Here is a 22,048-nt window from a genome sequence, read left to right on the forward strand (position 1 = left end):
TTTTACTTATATGTGCAGCCTGGACCACCGCATAGATCAGAAACAAACCACTCCCACTCCCAGTCCTGTCTCCCCAATTCTCTGGGATCCCTTCAAGCCACAGCAGATGCTCCTCGGCTTGCGTTAGAATTGTGTCTGAAACACAGTAAGTTTAAAATGTCGTTCAGCTGAAGGTACACTCAACGGTGCATGTCAGGGTCTAGCCACACAGCACACGGAAGAGCCGTTGTTCACCCTGATGGGTGGCCCACTGCCAGTGTCCTCAACTGCAAAGGCCGCTGTCCCACACACACTCGGTGAGGGGGAAGGATCAAAACTCCAGGTGGTTTCTACTGAATGTGTGTCATTTTTGCACCGTCGTAAAGTCAAAAGCTCATAGGCCAGAGCATTATAAATCAGAAACCTTGTGTGCATGGAAAAGCTGAACACTGAAGCAGGACACAGGGCAATGGGAGAACCTGGAGGGATTGTTCCCCAAGCAAAATGACCTACCTGCAGGTACAATCGCCCTCTCTGACAGGGAAGAATGGGCGCACTTGAGGGAACGACTGAGGCCAGAAGAACTGGGCTGCTGGGAGGAAGAGACTCTTGATGCTAGGATATCACACAGACCCTCACAGGCATAGATAGCCACGTTCCTTCCACTTAACCCAGCCCTGCCCCAACCTAAAGAGCCAGACTATGTTGACTACTCATGGGAGCCCTTACTCATGAGGTGGAGTGGATGGGGGAGGAGGGAGGCTCAGGGGTGGGAGGAGTGGTGGGAAGGAGAACTGTGGTAGGAATGTAAAATAAAATTTAAAACAAAATTTAATGGAGAAAAAAACACAAAGAAAATGAATTTACTCTGGATATGATAGCTTACACCTGTAATTCCAGCATTCAACTGACTGAGGCAGGAGGATTGCATTGAATTCAAAGCCAGTCTAGGCTGAGGGTGAAGCTATCTCAAAAAAAGTTTATTATCAGGATACAGAGGAAGTGTGACATCAATATGAGGATAATCCCCCCCCCCCCCCATGCAGGGTTTCTCTGTGTAGTGCTGGCTGTCCTGGAACTTGCTCTGTAGACCAAACTGGCCTCAAACCACAGAGATCCGCCTGCCTCTGCGTCCCAAGTGCTGTGATTAAAGGCGTGCACCCCTACTGCCCACTGGGGATAAACTTGAACCTTCTCAGAGCATGAGTACAGTCCTTCAAGAACCTGGGCATTTTACTGTTCTGCTTGTCCTACTGCTCAGTCCGTAATGCAGAGCAGGGAATCTCTGCATGCTTGCTGACAGGAATGAATAGCACTGAGTTGAGTCTACCGTGGTCCAGCTGTTTTCAACCTGCTGGGCTGAAGAAGCCTCCAGAGAGGAGGCTCATGTGAGCCCAAGATCAATTGCTGGAGTTTCCTGATGTAGCCTCGACTCTCAAGCAGTTGGCTCTTACTGCCCCCTGGTGGATAGTAATGGAAAAGCAAGTAATGCCTTGGTTGGTCCTGGGGAGAGAAGCCCCAGTGTTAATAAAACAGGGTTTATTGAGTCAGAAATGGTATAGGAGCCGGGCGTTGGTGGCGCACGCCTTTAATCCCAGCACTTGGGAGGCAGAGGCAGGAGGATCTCTGTGAGTTTGAGGCAAGCCTGGTCTACAGAGCTAGTTCCAGGACAGCCTCCAAAACAATACAGAGAAACCCTGTCTCGAAAAACCAAAACAAACAAACAAACAGAAATGGTATAGGAAATGGAAGGACTTTGTGGCCCAAACAAATCAACATGTGGTCAAGGATCCTATCCAGGGCCCCCATAGATGGGTCAGTCTCTGAGATGACATGACGCCTTCATTTGTAAACGTCCCCCCCCATTTCCATTCTTTAACAAATTGTTTTACCAAACATAATAGTGAGTGCTGCTAATTCCAGAACTCAAGAGGCAGAGGTGGGTGGATCTCTGTGTAGTGCAGACTGATCTACATAACAAATTCCAAGCCAGCCAGGGCTATACAGAGAGACCCTAATCCTTCATCCTACCCCTGGCTGCTCCTTGAGGGTCTCGGGAACCTGGGACTGCCTTTGGGTCTTCCCATTATACATGCACTGAGGAAGAGGCAGAACGGCACATCTTTAACCATAAGACGGCCTTTGGTCCAAAGGTCTTCTCTCATTCCGTACACCCTTTGAAATGCAGCTGCCCCTTCTGGAGAAGCTTGGAGAACCCCAGCTCTGATCACAACATTGCGGAGAGCTTGCAGCCCAGACGGGAAGACAGACAGACCTCAGGTTTCTCCTGATGAGTGAGTGCTGCATGTACTCCATGCACTAGGGCTCTTCCTATACGGGCTTATGATCACGATCATGACAAGGCGACAGTAAGACAAAAAGTGGCCAAAAAGCTCAATGCCAATAATATTTTAATACGGAATGTTAGTAAATCAAAAATAATGCAGAAGCAAAGAGAAAAATCAAAGTTTCAGTAAAGATGGGATCTGACAGGGCTGGAATTCCGGTGTGTGAAGAATGGGGAGGGAGGGGGAGATATTGAGGGAGGGGGGAACAGACAGCGAGAGAGAGAGAGAGAGAGAGAGAGAGAGAGAGAGAGAGAGAGAGAGAGAGAGAGAGAGAGAGAGAGAGAGAGAGTTCTGCAAGTACAGACTGCATCAAAGCTGAAGTGAAGCTCTGACAGCCCACCCACCCCCATCCCCACCGCACCACATTAGGAAGAAATCTCTTCCTTGATGCATGGCATCCTCACCTGTGCCACTAGGGGGTGCACAGCTACCACACAAACCTCCAGCAAGCCACAGGCAACTGGAAGAACCAGCAGACCTCTGCAGCATTAGATTCTGGGGCTTAGATTCAGAGCCCCAGACAAAAGCCAAGGTTCTAGCGTGGTCATGATCCTGTGCTGAAAAAAAAAGGAAAAGGAATCAAGTCAGCCCCACCTATTTCTAACATTTGCACTCAGGGCAGAGTTTGGGGCACCCTCTGTGTGGCAGAGACAGCCTGAGACAGTGTAGGAACACCCGCTATAGGAAAACGAGAATTAGGTTCAGTCCTGAGTGTCTTTGGGTTCCTCATGTGTTTTGGGCCATGTTATTAACATTTGTGGTTTCAGTAAAATGAAGGGTTGGGCCAGATGATCTCAGTTCCAATCTTAATTTCTATCTCTAAAGTAGAGTCAGGAAAGGAGCCTAAGGTTCCTGAAACACTGTAACTCTGCTGGAGGAAGCTGTCTGCATGCTGACTCTTCACACTGGCGTCTGCTTCCCCTGAAGGTAGGGGTGTGTGTGTTTGTATGTGTGTGTGTTTGTGTGTGTTTGTATGTATGTGTGTGTTTGTGTGTGTTTGTATGTATGTGTGTGTGTTTGTGTGTGTGTATGTGTGTGTGTTTGTATGTATGTGTGTGTTTGTGTGTGTGTATGTGTGTGTGTGTTTGTATGTATGTGTGTGTGTTTGTGTGTGTTTGTATGTATGTGTGTGTGTGTGTGTGTGTGTGTGTGTCTGCTCTATCATTTCCCATCATATTCCCTTGAGTCAGCGTCTCTCACTGATCATGAATTCAGGCTGATGACTAGCAAGCCCCAGCAATCCTCCTGTCTCTGTCCCTAAAAGTGCTGGAGTGACAGACTTGTGCTCAAACATGCCAGGCTTGTATGTGGGCTTTGGAGATTTTCATTTAGTTCCTGGTGTTTTTTTTTGTAAAGATTTATTTATTTATTACATATACAGTGTTCTGCCTACATGCCAGAAGAGGACACCAGATTGAATTGTAGATGGTTGTGAGCCACCATGTGGTTGCTGGGAATTGAACTCAGGACCCCTGGAAGAGCAGTCAGTGCTCTTAACCTCTGAGCCATCTCTCCAGTCCTGGTGTGGTTTTTCTTAACTTTTTGTTTATTTTTTGTGGCTCTCACATCATGCTTATCTATTCCATTCATCTCCCCATCCCTTTGTATCTGCCCTCTGCCCTTGCAACCCCCCCCAAATAAAATGAAACAAAATTTAAGAGAAAAAAAAAGAAACAGAAAAATCTCCTTGTGGGAACTGTAGTGTGACACAGTGGGTCACACAGCATACTCTTTAGTCCATACATCTTTACTTGCAAGTACTCGTTGCAATGACTCATTAACCTGGTTCAAGGTCTCTGGCTTCTGCTACACTATCTGCACTGGGCCCTCACCCTCACCGGGACTCCTCTTGGATATCCTTTTGTTACCCTGTGTCGTGGAGATCCTGTAGCTTTGGGTCTGCAGGACTGGCCCCTTCATATGCTCCAACAGATCACAGATGGGGTGGGTGCTGGGGTGAGCCACCTCAGCCATGGTTCTGGGCCTGGGTAGTGCAAGGTTGGTCAGTCTGTCAGCTGCCTCCCATCCTCACCACCAGGGTGAGCTCTCCAGCACTGCCCTGGTTAGTTCACCCTGTGCAACAAGGAGCAAGAGGTGGGGCTTGTTCTCCTGCTTTCTCACGCTCAGGGCTAGCCCACCCACACCTACCCCAAGGCCAGCTCTACTGTGTGGTCCAGATGAGGTTCAGGGGCCCACTCTCCTGAGTAGCACAGCTGGTGAGAGGAAGGGACAGCTCTCCCGCTGCTCTGGTGGCCTTTGAGGAGCTCTGGAAAGCAACCCCTAAACAGGTGCTAGACTTTGCCAAATTTGCATAGTCAACAAATAATTAACTGCGACTATGTGCCAAGCTTCACATTAGGCAGTGGGGACCCCGTGGTAAACGTAGGGTCTAACACAGGTGACAGACATTGGCAAAATGTCCACACAGATAAAAGCAAAATGTCCACCGTGACATGAAGCCACAAGAATGAATGGCAGAGGTGGATCTCTATGAGTTCGAGGTCAGTCTGGTCTACAGAGTCAGTTCCAGGACAGGCTCCAAAACAATACAGAGAAACCCTGTCTCGAAAAACCAAAAAAAAAAAAAAAAAAAAAAAAAAAAAGAATGAATGGCAGGCTGAGGATTAGTGCAACAAGGTAGACCTTCACTGGGAGAGTCACAACAGAGCTGCTCAATGGAGAGACGGGCGAAAGCTCCATGGGAGACAAAGCATGGCGGGTGGGAAGATCAAACACACCCTCTCTCTCATGGGGATGGAGAAAGTTGAGAAACAGAGGCAGCTGAGCCCAGACCTCAAAGGCTGCTGGGAAACCAAACAAAAGGCATGCACCTTGACCCTGAGAATGGCAGAAAACCATAGAATGGTCTGAAGTCAGCAGGCAGCATATACCAACACGGAGTTTGAAGTCACTTCTGAAGCTGAGAGAACAGTTCATCCTCACCCGAGGAAGGGCTGTCTACTGGAGTGCTGGGCCTTAAGAGAGCCATAACAGTCAAAGCCCATACTTACTGGCATTCTGAAGAGAAGCTCGGCATTGTACGTGAGATTTCACAGACATGGAAGGTAGGCGTATAACTGTGATGCCCTTTTGACAGATGAGGACAAAGGGGCTCAGGAAGTTGGTGGAGGACACCCAGTGGAGAAGCTGCAGAACAGTGGACCCAGGACAAGTCAGTCTAACCCCACAGCCCGGAGCATGATGAATGCAACGCTCTGATGTGTGGAAGCCGTGCGAGCCCCAGCCCTGGTTCTCACTCAAACACAGATCAGAATCCAGTGGTGGAGTATGAAAATCTGTCACCCAAGACTCTGATGCAGTCTCCTCAAGGGAGCTTTGGCCTTGGGGGTTCCCAAGGAGAGGTAAGAAACACCCCCACCTCTCCACCCACTCACCCCACCCCAGCACACAGCACAGCATAGGAGCGTTATGGCGACAGAACCACCTCTGAAGCTGGACCTAGCGACTCTGAGTTTATGTCCAGCTCAGATGTTCTGTGATTTTGCGGTTCGCCAGCTCCGTTCCTACAAACCTCTTCTGTAAAGTGAGTGGATCTCTAGAAGTGACAGGAGGATGAGGGGATCTCAGTGGCACCCTGTCAACTCAAATGGCAGGACAGGTAGAGACAAGGCCTTCTCTGCTTCAGTCCCAGAGCCAGGCACAGGCTAGCTGAGCGAGAGTCAGGACAGGAAGACAGAGAGAGCACAGATCTTGCGCACCAGAGCCTCCGATGGATGCTGCTGACTGTTCTCTGAGAAAACTGGGAACCGCAGAAGGTGGAGGCCACCTTCAAGGGGAACGCAAGGGGGCTGTGCCTAATGGTTGATGGTGAAAGGATAGAAGAGTGTGATTGACACATCCCCTTATAGTTCCATGGCTGCTGTAACTGCTTCTTTTATTTAACATTATTTATTTACCTTAGGGGAGCGGGGACATGCACATGCCAGCACACACATGCACACATGCACATGCCACCACACACATGTGGAGATCACAGAACAACTTTTAGGACTTGGTTCTCTCCTACTGCGCGGGTCTCCTGGAATCAAACTCGGTTGTCAGCCTGGACAACAGTCACCTTTATCAACTGAGTCATCTCTTGCCTAAGGCTCTGTGGCTTCATGAGGTTTCTGCTACTGGGGAATTGTTCCTCTTCCTGTCCCCTATCACTGGCCTGTCACGTCTGCCACTTGAGCCTGCATTCTCCTGCCTCCTCTGGGCTATAGCACTGACCGGTTCCTAGCTTTGCAATACCCACTGGTGCCTTTGTTTGCCTCCTTCAGGTCCTACTCCGAGGGCACTTCCTCAATCTTTGCTGGCATCCTCAAGTCCCCCATCCAGCTTCATTTACCTCACTTGGCCTGTTTAACTTTTGATTTTACACATAGCCTGTTTTACTTGCTTGTTTTAATTTTTACTAATTTATGTGTGTGTTTGTGTGTGTGTGTTTGTGTGTGTGTGTGCTTACACACACATATGGAAACCAGAGGGAAGTATCTAATGTCCCCTTCATCACTCTCTACTTTATTCCTTTGAGGCAGAGTCTCTCCGTAAACCTGGAGCTCTCATTTTTGGGTGTTGTTTTGGTTCGTTTGTTGTCTGTTTGACTAGTCTGACAATCAGAAAGCCACAGCACCACTCTGTCACTGTTCCATCCATGCTGGGGTTACAGGTGTGGGCAGGACCATCCATGCCCAGTTTGTGACGTGGCTGCTCTAGTCCTCATGGTTGCGGGGTAGATGCTCTTATGCAGAGAATGATCTCTTTGGCTTCCTGTTTAATTATTTTATCTTAATTTTTACTTATTACTGTGTGTGTGTTTACATGTACACAATTTTTTGTTCTGTCTGGGTACATGCTACAGGGCACATGTGGAGGTCAGAGGATAACTTTGTGAAGTAGGCTCTCTCCTTCTACCATTACTTGAGTTCAAGGAATCTCCAGGCTTGCTCAACAATCACAGTTACCCACGAAGCCACGTTTACCTGTGAGGACCTTTGGTGATCAGACTTGGTTACTGCAAAGTCTATATGGGACCCACAGCCCTTAAATGATGAGGGATAATCTCCTTGTTCACTGTAAAGATGTGTCTCTGCCTAAGGCCTAAGGCGCCTTGTGATAGGTTTAATAAAGAGCTGACTGGCCAATAGTTGGGCAAGAGAGAATATTTGAGACTACCAGGAAGAGCAAACTGCTGGGAAGAAGAGAGGTGGGGTGTTGTAATTTAAGAAAAGCGGCAGGCAAGAAAGACGCCATGTGACAGGCTTCAAGCAGAGGGGTTTTTATTAAGTAAAGGGATCATAAAAGGGGGAAAGGGAAGAGGGGAGACTGGCCTCCGGAGACAGGAGCAACAGGAGAGAGGAAAGAGGGGAGGGAGGAAGAAAGAGAGAGGAAGGGAGGGAGAGAGAGGGGGAAGAGACAGAGTAGGAGAGAAAGAGAAGCATGGGTAGCAGACAAGGCCCTTTTAAAAGGGAACATAGTGAATCTGCACAAATGGTGCTCTTAGTGGCAGCAGCTGAGGACGTATCCTGTCAGAACCCCAAGAACAGGCCAGTACAGATGCCTGAATACTAACATGGGGATTTTGCCAGCCGACTCAGAGAAAATTGGACATACCTTATTGAGGAAAGGTAAAAAGCCATGTGGCAAAATGTAGATTTAAAAATATGGGTTAACTAAGTTACAAGAGCTAGTTGGGGCCAAGCCTAAGCTAAAAGCCAAGTCTCATAATTAATAAGTCTCCATCCCATTATTTGTGAGCTCGCAGTCCCAGAAATCAAACTACACTTAGAGGTGCACCAAACATAGGCCTGCTTGCTGATGTGGTCACTTGAAACAGAGAAGCCAGTAGAACCTGTGATTGAAGATGAGCTAGAGCTATAGTAGCTCACACCTAGAATCCCAGCATCAGGAGGCTGAGGCAGGCGGATTGCTATGAGCTGACAACCAAGCTGAGCTACAGAATGAGACCCTATCTCAAAACTGACTAACTTAGGAGTCTTAGTTTTAAATGCAGATCCCACACATATCCACGATATGATATGAGCTAACTTACCAAAATGCTCGGTTTTACAGTTTTCCAGCCAATAAAATGGGAGCAGAAGAATTAGCAGTGACAGAGCAAATACACACTCCATTTAACGACCCCCCCCATGTTTTCTTTACTTGGAGTTAGCTGAAGAAAGAGTATCTATTTTGTGTTTTTTTTGTCATCGTTACAATTTCCAATAATAATAATAACCTTTCTGAAAAATAGATAATCAAAAGGCCAGCCCAAGTCTTAAACATCTCCCATTTCCTGGTTCCTAGCTAGAGAAATCAGCCTCTCTCTCTCTCTCTCTCTCTCTCTCTCTCTCTCTCTCTCTCTCTCTCTCTTTCTCTCTCTCTCTCTCTCTCTCTCTCTCATGTGTGTGTATGTGTGTGTGTGTGTCCTTTGTTCTTATTCTTCCTGTGAACCAGCTTCTACAAGCTCCTAAAACTCTATTGTTAAATTTTCAGGAATTTCAAGAGCTGGCTGTTAAACACAACCATTACTAAACTACACCTTTGTTTTTACTCTGGGTTTGTTTATTTGTTTGTTCAGGCCTAGGGATAAACTCAGAGCCTCTCACATGGTAGAGAAAGTGCTACACCTCAGCTCTGGGCTGTCTTTTCGAACTTGCTTCTGTAGTATTTATCTCCAAATAGGGCAGACTTCCTTATTATCCAGAATAATAAAGATAGGGGTGACAGATGGCTTTGTGGGGAGGACCAGAGTTTGGAGCAGCAGCAGGCACATAAAAGCCAGGCAGGCATGGCAATTGTCTGTAATCCCAGCACTCTGAGAAGCAGAGACAGGGATCCCCAAGCAAGCTGGCTCCCTGTTACCCTGACTGGGTAAGCTCTGGAGTTAGAGACCTAACATCAATAAAACAAAGTGGAGAGTGATCAAGTAACACACACCACACATACACACACACACACACATACACGCACGCACACACGCACATACACGCACGCACGCACACACGCACACACACGCGTGCACGCGTGTGTGCGTGATATATATATGTGTGTATATATATATGTATATATATATATATATATATAGAGAGAGAGAGAGAGAGAGAGAGAGAGAGTAATGTAACTTATAGGGCTATAGAGATCGGTGAATTTTCTAGACTTTCAGAGGACCGGAGTTCAATTCCCAGCACTCACATCATGGTCCCACATGGTGGCATGCAGGCAGACATGGAGAAGTAGCTGAGAATCCTACATCTTGACCCACAGGCAACAGGAAGTAGTCTGAGATACTGGGCATGGCTTGCCCATACATGAGACCTCAAATCCCACCCACACAGTGACACACTTCCTCCAACAAGGCTGTATCTACACCAACAAAGCCACACCTCCTAATAGTGCCACTCTCTATGAGCTTATGGGGGCCAATTACATTCAAACTATCACAGACTTCATCGAAAATCATAAAAACATTTACTTTGTGAATGACCCTTAAAAGGAGAAGAGACATTGGGGTGTGATTCAGTGGTTAAGCACCTGCCTAGAACGTGCCAGGCCCTGGGTTCAGGTCCCAATACCACACATACATACACACATTGGGAAGGGGGAAGGGGGAATCTCATCCTTCAAAGTGAGAGAAACTATTTTCAAACTATATCTATGACAAAGGACTAATAATCTGGAATGTCTAAACTTTCAAAAGTCAGTAGTGGGAAAGTAAGCAATCTAATGAGACCATGAACAAAAGATAGGAAGAGACATGTCACTGAATTTCTTAGTCACAGTTCTTTTCTGTAAAGAGACACCATGACCAAGGCAACTCTTATAAAAGGAAGCTATTAATTGGAGGATTACTTGGCAGTTTTTAGAGGGTTAGTCCATGATCATCATAGTAGGAAGCAGAAAGACACGGAACCAAAGCAGTAACTAGGAGATATACATCACACACACACACACACACACACACACACACACACACACACACACACACACATTTATTCATTTGACCCAAAGACCAACTAAAAGAAGAATAAAATTAAGTGTATAAGTAATAGCTATTGAAATAAGTACTTAGGGCCTATATGTACCTGGGTCCACTCTGGACACAGAAGCAAAACTGGATAACACGGGAAGATTCTTCTTTTTTTTCCAGATTTTCGTGACAGGGTTTCTCTGTGGCTTTGGAGGCTTTCTGGAACTAACTCTTGTAGACCAGGCTGGTCTCAAACTCACAGACATCCATCTGCATCTGCCTCCCGAGTGCTGGGACTAAAGGTATGCGCCACCACTGCCTGGTAATTCTTCTTCTTGGAGCTAATGTTCTACTAAGGAGATGACCAAGTAAATGGTAAAATGGTTTGGTAGATGCTACAGGAGGAACCTAGAGGTGGAGCAGGGAGCCGATTGGGTGGGTTACAACTTGAGGGGGCAAGTCAGAGGTGCTAATATAGGAGGTTGTATTTTAACAATAAGATGAGAGCAAGTGAGGAAGTATGTAAATAAGGTGGCTGCTGGTGACAGCAATCCAGGCAGAGGGAATGTCAAATGCCAGCGCCTGTCACAGTAGCATGCCTGAGCTGAAGGAAAAGCAACTGTGTCGAGTGGAGCCCTGTAGAATGTAGCCTTCCCTGCCACCCTCCTGGGCCCTGCCACAGTTGCAGTCCCCAAATAACACACAGGACGCTATATTAATTATGAAACTGTTGGCCGTTTGCTTGGTTTCTTACTGGCTAGCTCTGACTTAAGTATTTAACCCATAATTGTTAATCTAAGTATTTCTCTCACTGGAGAAAAGGGTCCAGACCTCTCTGGTGCCTACATGGTCATCTCCTCTGCCTCTCTTTCCCAGCATCCTCCTTGACTCCTAGTCCCACCTATCTTGCTTCCCTATTGGCCAATATTTCTTTATTCAAACCAATCAGATACATTTTTACAGAATGACATCTCCCAACATCTCCTCTTTTCTGTCTAAAATAAAAGGTTTTAACTTTAGCAAAGTCAAACTATATGTGTGTGTGTGTGTCTGTGTGTGTGTGTATGTATATATATCAGAACAGTTATCAAGTAAGAACTATAGTTACAATATTTAATCCATTAACATTTAGTAAGATTTAAAGAAAGTATCATCTATCCTATCTTTGTGAGTCTAAAGTCTTATGTGTAACTTATCTTTTATCATAACTAGGAAAACTATGATTATAACTATCTGCCTTCGATTCCATCAAAGACCACAGAAGGATAATATATAAACACTAGGATTGACAGAGACATCTTGCTGTCTTGACAGTCACCTGAAGTTCCTCTGTAATGTTGGGGCATCCATCTTCAGCCCATAGGCCACAGTGTGTCTGGAAGACTTCTCAGCAAAGCAGGAAATTTCAAACTGTCCATCTTCATTGGCAGCCTGTCGTTCATTTTTCTGTATCCTGCAGAAAGTCTCGTAGACTCTTTCATGAAGCAGGAACCCTGAAGGACTGTTTGAGTTCAGCAGTCACTTTCCTGTGGGTCCTGCATGTCTAGTTTATACAGCAACAGTCAAGCAGTCCAGGCAAGAGCAGTGTCTTGCCCAAATGGCTAATCTTGCCATGTTGAAAGCAAACTCCATAACGAGTTTCATCGATGCCCATCTTCCTCTTAGACATAATTGGTGCTGCCAGGAGCAGATATTTCTCATTGTCAAGAAAAACCCTAAACCATTTTAAATGTCATTTTCTGAAGGTCTCTAAAAGGTTTGAAGTCTATCTATCTCAAATATATCTCTGTATCTAGAAAATCTAACTTACCTAACTATCAGTTCTGACTATTATAACTATCTATAATCTGTACTTAATTATGCATTATGTTTTAAAAGACCAGTATAAACACTATACTTAATCAAGAGGAGAAATATACATATCACAAAATTGACCTTGAATTTGTATACCAAGTATTCATTTCCACACCATAATTCCCCTTTTACCATTAAAAGAGATTGGTTATGACCATTAACCAATTATAAGCAACTCCATTCAAATGAAAACAAAGATTTATAAACAATATGGGAATTTGGATGTTGCTCATTCCAAACTGCTTCGTGCTAGAAGGGGCTGCTGTCCATACCATGGGGACCATGACAAAACACAGAAACCTGTATAAGTCCTTATTTTCAGGGTCTATAAGGCTGCATCATCTTAGCTGTCTTAACACCTGGCCCACTTTTTCCGGGGGTCTTAATTCATCAAACCACAGAAGCCTGGAAGGAATCCACAGCTTTCCATTTTCTGTGGAAACATAAACAAAAACTCTTTTCCCAAGTAACCGGTCCTTATATTTAAAGTTAGAAGTCAAAGCATTTTTTAAATATATAAGTTGGATTAATTCAGCAGCATTTATAATCAAGTATATTTCAGCAGTTGATCCTTCCTTAGCCACTGAACAACTGAAAAACACAATAGCATACAGTATCCAGACTTTCTGTGTATTTTCCATCCTTACGTGGCTTATATTACTCTTTTTCTTTTACTTTTATTTATCTATTTATTTCTCTGTGACAGAGTTTCTCTGGAAATCCGCCTGCCTCTGCCTCTGAAGCGAATCCTACCAGTGTGCACCACCACAGCCAGCTTCTCTATTTATTTACCACTATGCCGTTTCTTTTTCTCTCTCAATCCTACGTATATTTTTAAACACACTGTAAACCTTTAGAGGTTTTTCTTCATCTGAATCTGACTTTACTGTAAATCTTTATGTTTTTCTGGCCATGTGTCTTATCAGCTAAAAACCATGGCTGTTTAAACTGCAGTTTTTCCAAGATGGCGGGCATAAACGTGACTCTAGCTCACTGCCTCAGTCTATGCTGACATCCAGCAAAAGCTGCCGGCTTGGAGATGCGATCACTGCCACTTCCAGCTGTACATACACACCTTTCAATTGTTAGCAGAGCCTCTTAAAAGAACCTTGCTGGTTTGTTTTTTGGGTTTTGTTGTTGTTGTTTTGTTTTGTTTTGTTTGCTTATGCTGAGTCAGGAAGACTCCCTTAAGTGAGCCACGTGAGTCTCTGCTTGTCTCTAGCAAAACAGCCCACCTGAGAAAAATGCTGCTACCAAGAAGCTGTGCTTCTCTCCGTTCTTTTGTTTCTAAAATTCCTTTTAAGCTTTTGTCATTCTTTCTACAGAGCCCATCAGAGATCTCTGTGAGCAGATCACCAAAGGAGCATGGACTGTCCATTCAACACACAACTTGGGAATGTTTTGATCAATGGTTTTAAATAAATAACTCAGCATAAACAGGAAATAAATGATAGCTCCAGAACCCCTTGCAGGGATGCCCATCAGAGGACCAGAGTATGCCATTGCACTGAAATGGGTTTCATAAGGATTAAAAAGAAAGCAAGTGTGTAGGGAGCAGCTCAATGGACAGGCATGCCCCTGAACCTGGTTTCCACAAATTTCAGATAAGAGGTAATCCCACAGGACAGGCTGGTGATGTCTTTCTCCCTCCTTTATCTCTGTACTCTGATAAGGTGCCATGGAAACCTTAACAGCTTGGGGCCTGGGAAGTGGAGCACCCTGAACCTGCAGCTGTGCCCTCCTCTTCACCTCAACCCAGGGCAGACACTCTCCCAAATGCTTTTCAAGCAACATCTCATTTTGCAGTTACTTTGTATCTGAGGCAGGTGTTTTGCAGCCCAGGTTGGCCTCAAGCTCAGTGTGGAGTAAGATGACATTCAACTTCTGACCCTCCGGCGCCTACCTCCTAAATGCGGGGAGTATAGGGCTTCATCACCATGCTTGGTTTTAAGTGGTGCTGAGAATCAAACCCGAAACTCTGTGCATGTTGGATGAGCACTCTACCCACTGAGTTACATTGTCAATCTGAATAGCAGCCATATGATCTAGGTCCTAGCTATTGGGTTACATTAAGTCAATTCCATGTATAAGAGACATCTTTGATTTTAGAATTGTTCCATTAGAAGGCAACCTCTACCTCTTCAAACAGATTAAAATTTCACACACATTCTCATGAGCAGAAATGGTAAGAACAAATGAGAGAATTGAGGAAATTCAGAGTGACCACATCCACTTCCCAAATGATGAAACCCAGGCAAACAGTGGGAGTGGGGGAGCTGGCTCAGCAGTGCACACTGCTTTTGCAGAGGACCTGGGTTTGCTCCCAAGCACCCACATCAGGCAACTCACAAATGCCTAGAAATTCCAGGGGACCGCACCCTCTCTTCTGCTCTTCAGGGATACGTGCTCTTATGTACACATCATCCCCACATAGAGACATGCATATACACTTAATTTAATGTAAGAATAAATATGTAATAAGGAAAAAGCAATGAAAAAAGGACTTGAACCCATAACCATTTCTCCCAGACCTTTCCTTTGTTCAGTGACTTACAGCTCCATCCATCCAGAGTTCAGTGCAGAAATGTATCCGTCAGCCAGCCTCTCCACCATGGAGGGGTTTATTCAGTCCTACACCAGTGGAAGGGACTGGCAGGTGGAAGGTTGTCTCTTTTGACTCCTTGGCCCATAGTCTTGCTCCTGAATTTTGATGCTACGTGTCACTCTTTAGAACCAATGTGATTTTGACACTCTACACATTCACATCTCTGGTAGCACAAAAAACGTAAAGGCAGAATGCTTTCCTCAGGCTAATCTTTGACTAATACTGAACCATGAGAAAAACAGGACATGGCCTTGGGTTTTTGGAACACAATGATAAAGTCCATCTATTTGGTTGTGTGTTTCTGATTAGTCAGCCACAGCTTGGGACTTGGCAGCTACGGGTCACAGATGAGAAAGCACCTTGAGTATCTGCATGAATGTGCAACTGAAGCCAAGTCAGGGAAGATTTGCAAAATGAGGTACACATTTCAGAAACCACAGTACTATCAGACTATAATATTTCGAAGATGTGTCTTTATGTGCTGTAATCCAAGAACACATTACTGGTAAATTCTTGAGTGGGAAAACAATAACGACTTCTCGTGGTGGTAGTGGTATGTTGGTGGTATTTTGGTAGTGGTGGTGTGTTGTTTTCGGTGGTGGTGGTGGTAGTGATGGTAGTGTGGTGATGGTGGTGGTGGTGGTGGTAGTGGTGGTGGTGGTGGTGGTGGTGGTGGTGGTTGTGGTAGCAGTATGTTGCTGTTGGTGGTGGTGGTTTGGTGGTGGTGGTGGTGGTGGTAGCAGTATGTTGCTGTTGGTGGTGGTGGTTTGGTGGTGGTTTAGTGGTGGTGGTGGTGGTAGTGGTGATGGTGTGATGAAGTCCAAATTACGTTTTAGTTATTTTCACCTAAAGCACTTAAATACGTCTTGAATATTTTCATTGTCTTGAATTTTATTGCCTCATCTTCAATGTCATCTCTCCACTAGAGACCTGAGTGTAGTCACAGGTGCTAGGCCAGAGTATAGTACTGAAGGTAATTTGGTCAGCAAGTCTTGGTCTTAAAGGTACTTTGCCTGGACTTAGGATGGGTGTATGGGCCATGTTTCTTGTGCCTTCATAAAGTGCCAGGCCTGCAGTAAATGTTTTGTATGTATTACCTACCTTAATGCCCTCATTCCCTGCTGCAGTTTTCTGGTCCAACATTAGTGAGCCTTCCTTTACACCAATAGCTTTAGTGTCCTCACTCCTCTTACCTCGTCATTCTTTCTCAGAAAAATATTAGTCTCACTAGAACTTACATCCCTTTTTCTCCAAATCACACATTCCCAACAGCATGGGAAGAGAGCGCACAACTGTTTGATGAGTCTCACTTTCCATACAAAACAGCCTCTTATGGAGTACACATTCAGAAGCCTGGAGTAGACAGATCTAAATTACAGGCCCGCCCTAATGAAGGAAGTTCGAGAACATCTGTGGAGCTGGAGAGATGGCTCAGTGGCTCAGTGGTTAAGAGCACGGCTACTCCTCCTGAGGACTTAGGTGCAGTACCAGACACCTCACAATCATCTACACCACCAGGTTCTGGGGACCTAGGGGAAAGCCCAGACCGTTCAATCCCAGATTTTCACCTCTGTGTCTGTCTGTATTTGCCTCTTCTCCATTCCCTTCCAGCACCCCTGGTCAGACCCAAGTCCCTGTACATGAATGTGGCAATCTGTTTTTAAAAAGGAAAAAGGAAAAAGAAAAAAGATAGTGATCGAGAAAAACAACTGATGTCAACCTCTGGCCTTCACACACACACACACACACCCCTACAAATCTCAAATGGTACAAAATGTACCCTTGTACCCTGATAATCCTACTAGCTCCCTCGAGGCCCCCAGTATTCTCAGTGAGAATTCATTTTGGTTAGTTCAGAATCTGAGTGATAGAGGTGGCCAAAGACATCTGAGAGATTCCAAGCACCAGGTCATGAAGGCCTTTCTAGGATGCTGGGTGACACAGAACCACTGGAGACTTCTGGGTAGAACAGAAATGCAGTCTGGCTTAGATTAGAGACTGGAAAGGACAAGGACAAAAGAAGCGATATAGGAGGTCATTGTCATAGCCAAACAGGAGATGGTGTGGGCTAGAACCAGATGGTCACAAGAAGGGAGGGGAGAAGTGATGTGATTCAGACTGTAACTTTGATAAATTTATATATATTAGATCCAGTTGCTGTGTGTGGATTCCTTGGGTTTTCCTATATATAGGAAAAGATTAAAAACACTGCTGATAGTTTCACAGCAATTTGACTGTAATTAATGACCCTGAACTACACATTTAAGCATTTAAAAAGTTCTCTCTCTCTCTCTCTCTCTCTCTCTCTCTCTCTCTCTCTGTGTGTGTGTGTGTGTGTGTGTGTGTGTGTGTGTGTGTGTGTGTGTGTTGAGGTAGAATAGTATTATATATTCCAGGCTGGCCTAGAACTTGTCATGTAGCTAGGGATGGCCTTGAACCCCTGATCCTCCTTCCCCTACCTCCCAGGTGCTGGCATTATAGAGCATGGCACTTTTCCAGCTTAGTCTTCTTATCTTGAAAATGGTGATGCTCTTAATAATATTGTAGTTGTAAGGACTGAATAACTGCCCATATATAACACACATGGACATTGTTGGAGAAGACAATGGTGGGAACTTGGCTTGGAATCCTGGATATGCATATTTTGTGGTTTTTAAAGTGCCTAAAATGATTTGAATTGAACATATTAACAGGTACTATGTAATTTCTGGTAAACATATATGTTGTATAATGTTCTCACAATGTTAAATTATCTATATCCTTAAACATTATCATTCCTTTATTGAGAAGCTTCAGAATCAATCAATTTGGTCATTCATGCCTGCAATTGTAACTCTGTAGAAAGCTGAGTCAGAAGGATCATTGGGGGTGTAAGGCCAGCCTAGGCTACATAGTGAGTTCTGACTGGGTCAGTAAAGGCCACTTAGCAAGACCCTGTCTCAAAGAAATGAAGGAAAAAAAGGAGGAGGGAAGAGGAAAAAGCTAAGTCAACACAAGCCAGGCCTAACAGAATCAGGAATTCAAGGCTATGCTGGGCTACAGAGTGGATTTGAGGTCAGCCTTGACTACTTGAGTCCCTATCGCAAAAAACAAACAACCTCTAAAGTATTTTTATGAAATGTAGAGTATATTCTTGTCAGCTAGAGCTACCCTGCTGTGCAATGGCACCCCACAGATTCCTGCTCCTGTTTTCCTGTCATTCAGTGACCATTGTTCATCCTCTTCTGTCCTCCACACATACCCTCTGGCAGCTGCCATTCTTCTCAACTCCTGCAGGATGACAGTTACCTTCTCTGGGTGAGTGACAGCTTACAGTATTCTTCTCTCTGTGAGTGACAGTTCCAAAGCCTTGTCCTCAGACGCTGGCCTGGCAAGAGCTAAGCATCCTGGGGTTAAGGGATGGGTGGTAGAGACACTCCCTTGGACACCAATGCTGCTGGTAAGCAGGCTAGCACCTGAATCTCACAGTGTGGGTGACCTGCACAGTCTCAGTCCCCCAAACCCACAGCAAGGCTGAAAATGCCTTGGCAGAGAAGGGAGTTTGTCTTACCGGCACACAGATCTCCATCTGATACTGAGCTGGGCCAGGGGTTCCATCGTGAACCCTGGGTTGTGCATGGGATCTCACTGTGGTGGACCTGTCTATGCTGGCTTTCATGCTCTGCTCCCTGTGGGCAACTCCCTAATCCACACTTTACGGCCTCATGGTCGTGAGAGGGAGTAGTAACTGTCAGTTGCCTGGCCTAAAGTGTTTCCAGTGGCTCAGTGTGGGTATTGACCTAGCAGAAGTCCCATGGCTTTGCCCAGAAGTCAGTTTTCCCACAGTGGGCCTGGTACTGGCTTCCAAGATGAAAGTCCTGACTATAACTCCCTCTCCGTCCTCCAAGCTGGCGGTGTCTCCTACAATGCTGCTAGGAATTGGCAACTGGGGGCGGGATACCACAGACAGCCCTTTTCCTCTTACCTTTTCCAGTGTGTCTTTTCCCTCTGTTGGCTAACAGTGGGCAGTATGCTCTCTCACCTGATTCCCTTCCCTTTGGTGGAGTCTATTTGGTGTATGGAGAGCAGGTCTGACTTGGTGTGTCTACGGAGCAGGCTCCCCTGGAGGATCTTACTCGGACTCCAGCATTTCCTTAACAAAGGACAGGTAGAGGGCACGATCACAGGTGTACCAACTAGAGTCACAGGTGAGTCACCCACCCCCCCACCCACAGGCTGCTTAGCTCTTGCCAGGCCATGTCTGAGGACAAGGCTTTGGAACTGTCAGTCACAGAGAGATGAATACTGCAAGTTCTCACTCACCCAGAGAAGGTAACAGTTCATTTTATAGAAGTTGAGTAGAATGGCGGCTGCTTGTAGACACTCCTCTCTCTTCTCTGTGTTCTCACCAAAAGAAAAAAAAAAAAAAAAGGAAGTATTAAATGTTTGAATAGTTACCTAAGAGAAAGGAAAAGGGAATGAGCTAGAACAATGGTTTCATTTTGAATTCACATCAGACTCACCCCTGAGGGCCTGACAAAGCAGAGTGGCAGACTCAGGAGGGCCAAGCTGGGGCATGAGAATGTTGATCACTTACAAATTCCCGGGTGACACCCATGTTACTGGTCCAGGGACCACACTTAAGAGCTGTTGAAGAAGAATACAGGAGGCTTACCCAGTTGAGTGGAAGGTTCCCAGTGGGAAAACTCACCTGAGGGTGGTGAGTTCACCAGAAGGCTGGCACGATGACCGTGTGGCGCTCCAGCCAGGCATGGCTGCTTATTGGCTGGTATGTTACAAGCAGACTGTTCACCCTGAGTTATAGGAACTCCTGCTGAGTGCATGCCACCTCAAGCCACCAAAGAGGCAAGACCACCTCTAAAGGTGGCCATATATGGGAGAGGTGGTTTGACTGAGTCACCTGGGAGTTGAATCCGGAAGAGGCAAAGGTGAGACCGGGAGATCGGGGAAGGGTCCAGGGCTTCAAGGCTGCTCAGAGCTGGGGAGTGGTGGAAAACGGAGCCCGGCCGGTGATTCAAAGCTGAGATTTGGGGGTGAAGATGTGCTGAAAGGCCCGGCCACTGCGGGAGAGGGCAGAGCTCCTTAAGACACACCCGTAGGGCTGGATGTGGAGAACACCAAGAATCAAATTAGCTGCTGCGCCCGCTGGTGACAGCCAGACGGCTATCACAATCTTCAAGTAATCTCGGGTGGCTGGTGACTGTAACGAAGAAAAGGGGCGGGAGGTGTACTCTAATAGCGTGAAGTTCACGGCCAAGAAGACTTTCAAAGAAACGACGACAGAGAAAGAAGCATTTATAGTGGGGGATGGAGGAGGAACCCACCCCGCATCCAAACCCACAGTGCGGAGGTAACAGGAGATAGATTCCACACCCACTGAGGCAGCAGCCAGGGAAGCAAAGCCGGCAGGAGCACTCAGGATCCGTCTGTGGTCCTCCGCTGGTCCCTAAATTAAACACCTGGGAAACTTAAAGCACATAATTGGTCTGGCAGGGAGCCCAGGCCTAGGACTGTTTTTAACTCCCCTTAGGAAATTTGCATGTTTAGCTTGGAGAAAGAGCTTAAAAAGCTGAAAGTAGGCTGTGCTGAGAGGATTGCCCAGCAGTGTTGCAGGAAGAGACAGCATCAGAATAAGGCAGAGTAAACCTTGAGGATTTGAGTCTGAATGAGCAAGGGCAGGCCTGGGAGGGCTGAGCTACTCTGGCCACATGGAGGGTCTTATGGCAGTACTGGGAAGTGCAGGGATCAGGGCTCACCAGGATTACCGAGAGGGTGGAGGTTCTACACTGATTTCACAGAGGTGTATAAAGGCCGGAGACAGGGTGGTCCTGACAGCAATGTCTACATAAAAAAAAAAAAAAGCTATCCCTGGGCTGCGGTAGCACACCTTTAATCCCAGCACTCGGGAGGCAGAGGCAGGCAGATCTCTGTGAGTTTGAGGCCAGCCTGGTCTACAGAGCAACTTGCGGGACAGGCTTCAAAGCTACACAGAGAAACCCTGTCTCGAAAAACTAAAAGCTAAAAGCAAAAACAGAAAAGAAAAAGCTGTCAACCAAGTGACCCTCCCAAGATCTGATTGGTTGTTATTAGTGGTTCATGGATCAGATGACATCATATCTACAACACAGAAGGATGCTGCATGAGCTAAGCCAACGGGTAAGTTTTATAGGCAGAATGGCTGAAGAAATCGGAAAAAGAAAACAAAAACTGTGGTAGTTTGAATGGGACGCCCCACCCCCACATGTCTATGGCACTTCAATACTTGGTCCCCACCCAGTTGGTGGCTGTTTGGGGGAGGATTAGGCAGTATGACTTTGCTGGAAGAAGTGTGTCCCTTGGAGTAGGCTTCATGGTTTCAAAAGACTCAACATTATGAATTGACTGTCTCTGCCTCCTGTTTGTGGTTCATGGTGTGAGCTCTCAGCTGCTCTAGTCACTTGCCGCCTGCCGCCTGCTGTCTGCACTCCACGTCATAGACTCTAAATCTGTGGAACCATAAGCCCAAAATAAACTCTTCTATAAGTTGCCTTCCCATGTTTTGTTTGTTTGCTTTTTGTTTTTGTTTTAACAGCAATAGAAAAGTAACTATGGCAAAAGGCAAGACTAGTTATTTCAAAGTTTTTTGTTTGGTTGATTTGGTTTGATTTTTGGTTTTGTGGTGTATGTTGCTGTTTGAGATAGGGCTTCATGTGATAGCTCAAGTTGGTCTAGAACTCATGACCCTCTTTCACCCTCCCAAGTACCTGGATCCCAGGCATAGACTTCAGTTGTGTTCATCACAGAGCTGGTGCAGGGGGACTTCCCTAAGGCGCCAACTTAGATTAATCAAGCCCCTTTAGGCTAGTTGTGGTGAGTCTCCTGCTTTTGCAAACTGGCCTGTTTTCTAAGTCCAGCTTACTACAAGGCATGAGTGACTGTATTCTGGTTGGGTCAGGTCTATTGGGGCTTAGGGCTACTACTTATACAGTAATAACCACCCATAAATTTTACTTATACTAGAACTCCAAGGTTTCAGCTTATTCCTTGTTTCCTTTTGTCCTCACTCTCATTTCTGGGCCCTGAGAAAGAAGACAGGTTCTCATGGGCTACAAGACTTCAGAGGTCAGACACAGACTGTGGGTGCTTGACTAGCATGAACAAAGCCCTGTACACACAAACACACACACACACACACACACACACACACACACAAGGATTGCAGCTCATAGAATACAAGTACGGAGACCTATGGTAACTAACGTGGTGGTTCAAATCTTTACTTTAGGCAGTCTTTGTGCCTTGACTTCACCA

Source organism: Mesocricetus auratus, unplaced genomic scaffold (genome assembly GCF_017639785.1).
Source record: "Mesocricetus auratus isolate SY011 unplaced genomic scaffold, BCM_Maur_2.0 Super-Scaffold_100007, whole genome shotgun sequence".
NCBI classification, from domain to species: domain Eukaryota; kingdom Metazoa; phylum Chordata; class Mammalia; order Rodentia; family Cricetidae; genus Mesocricetus; species Mesocricetus auratus.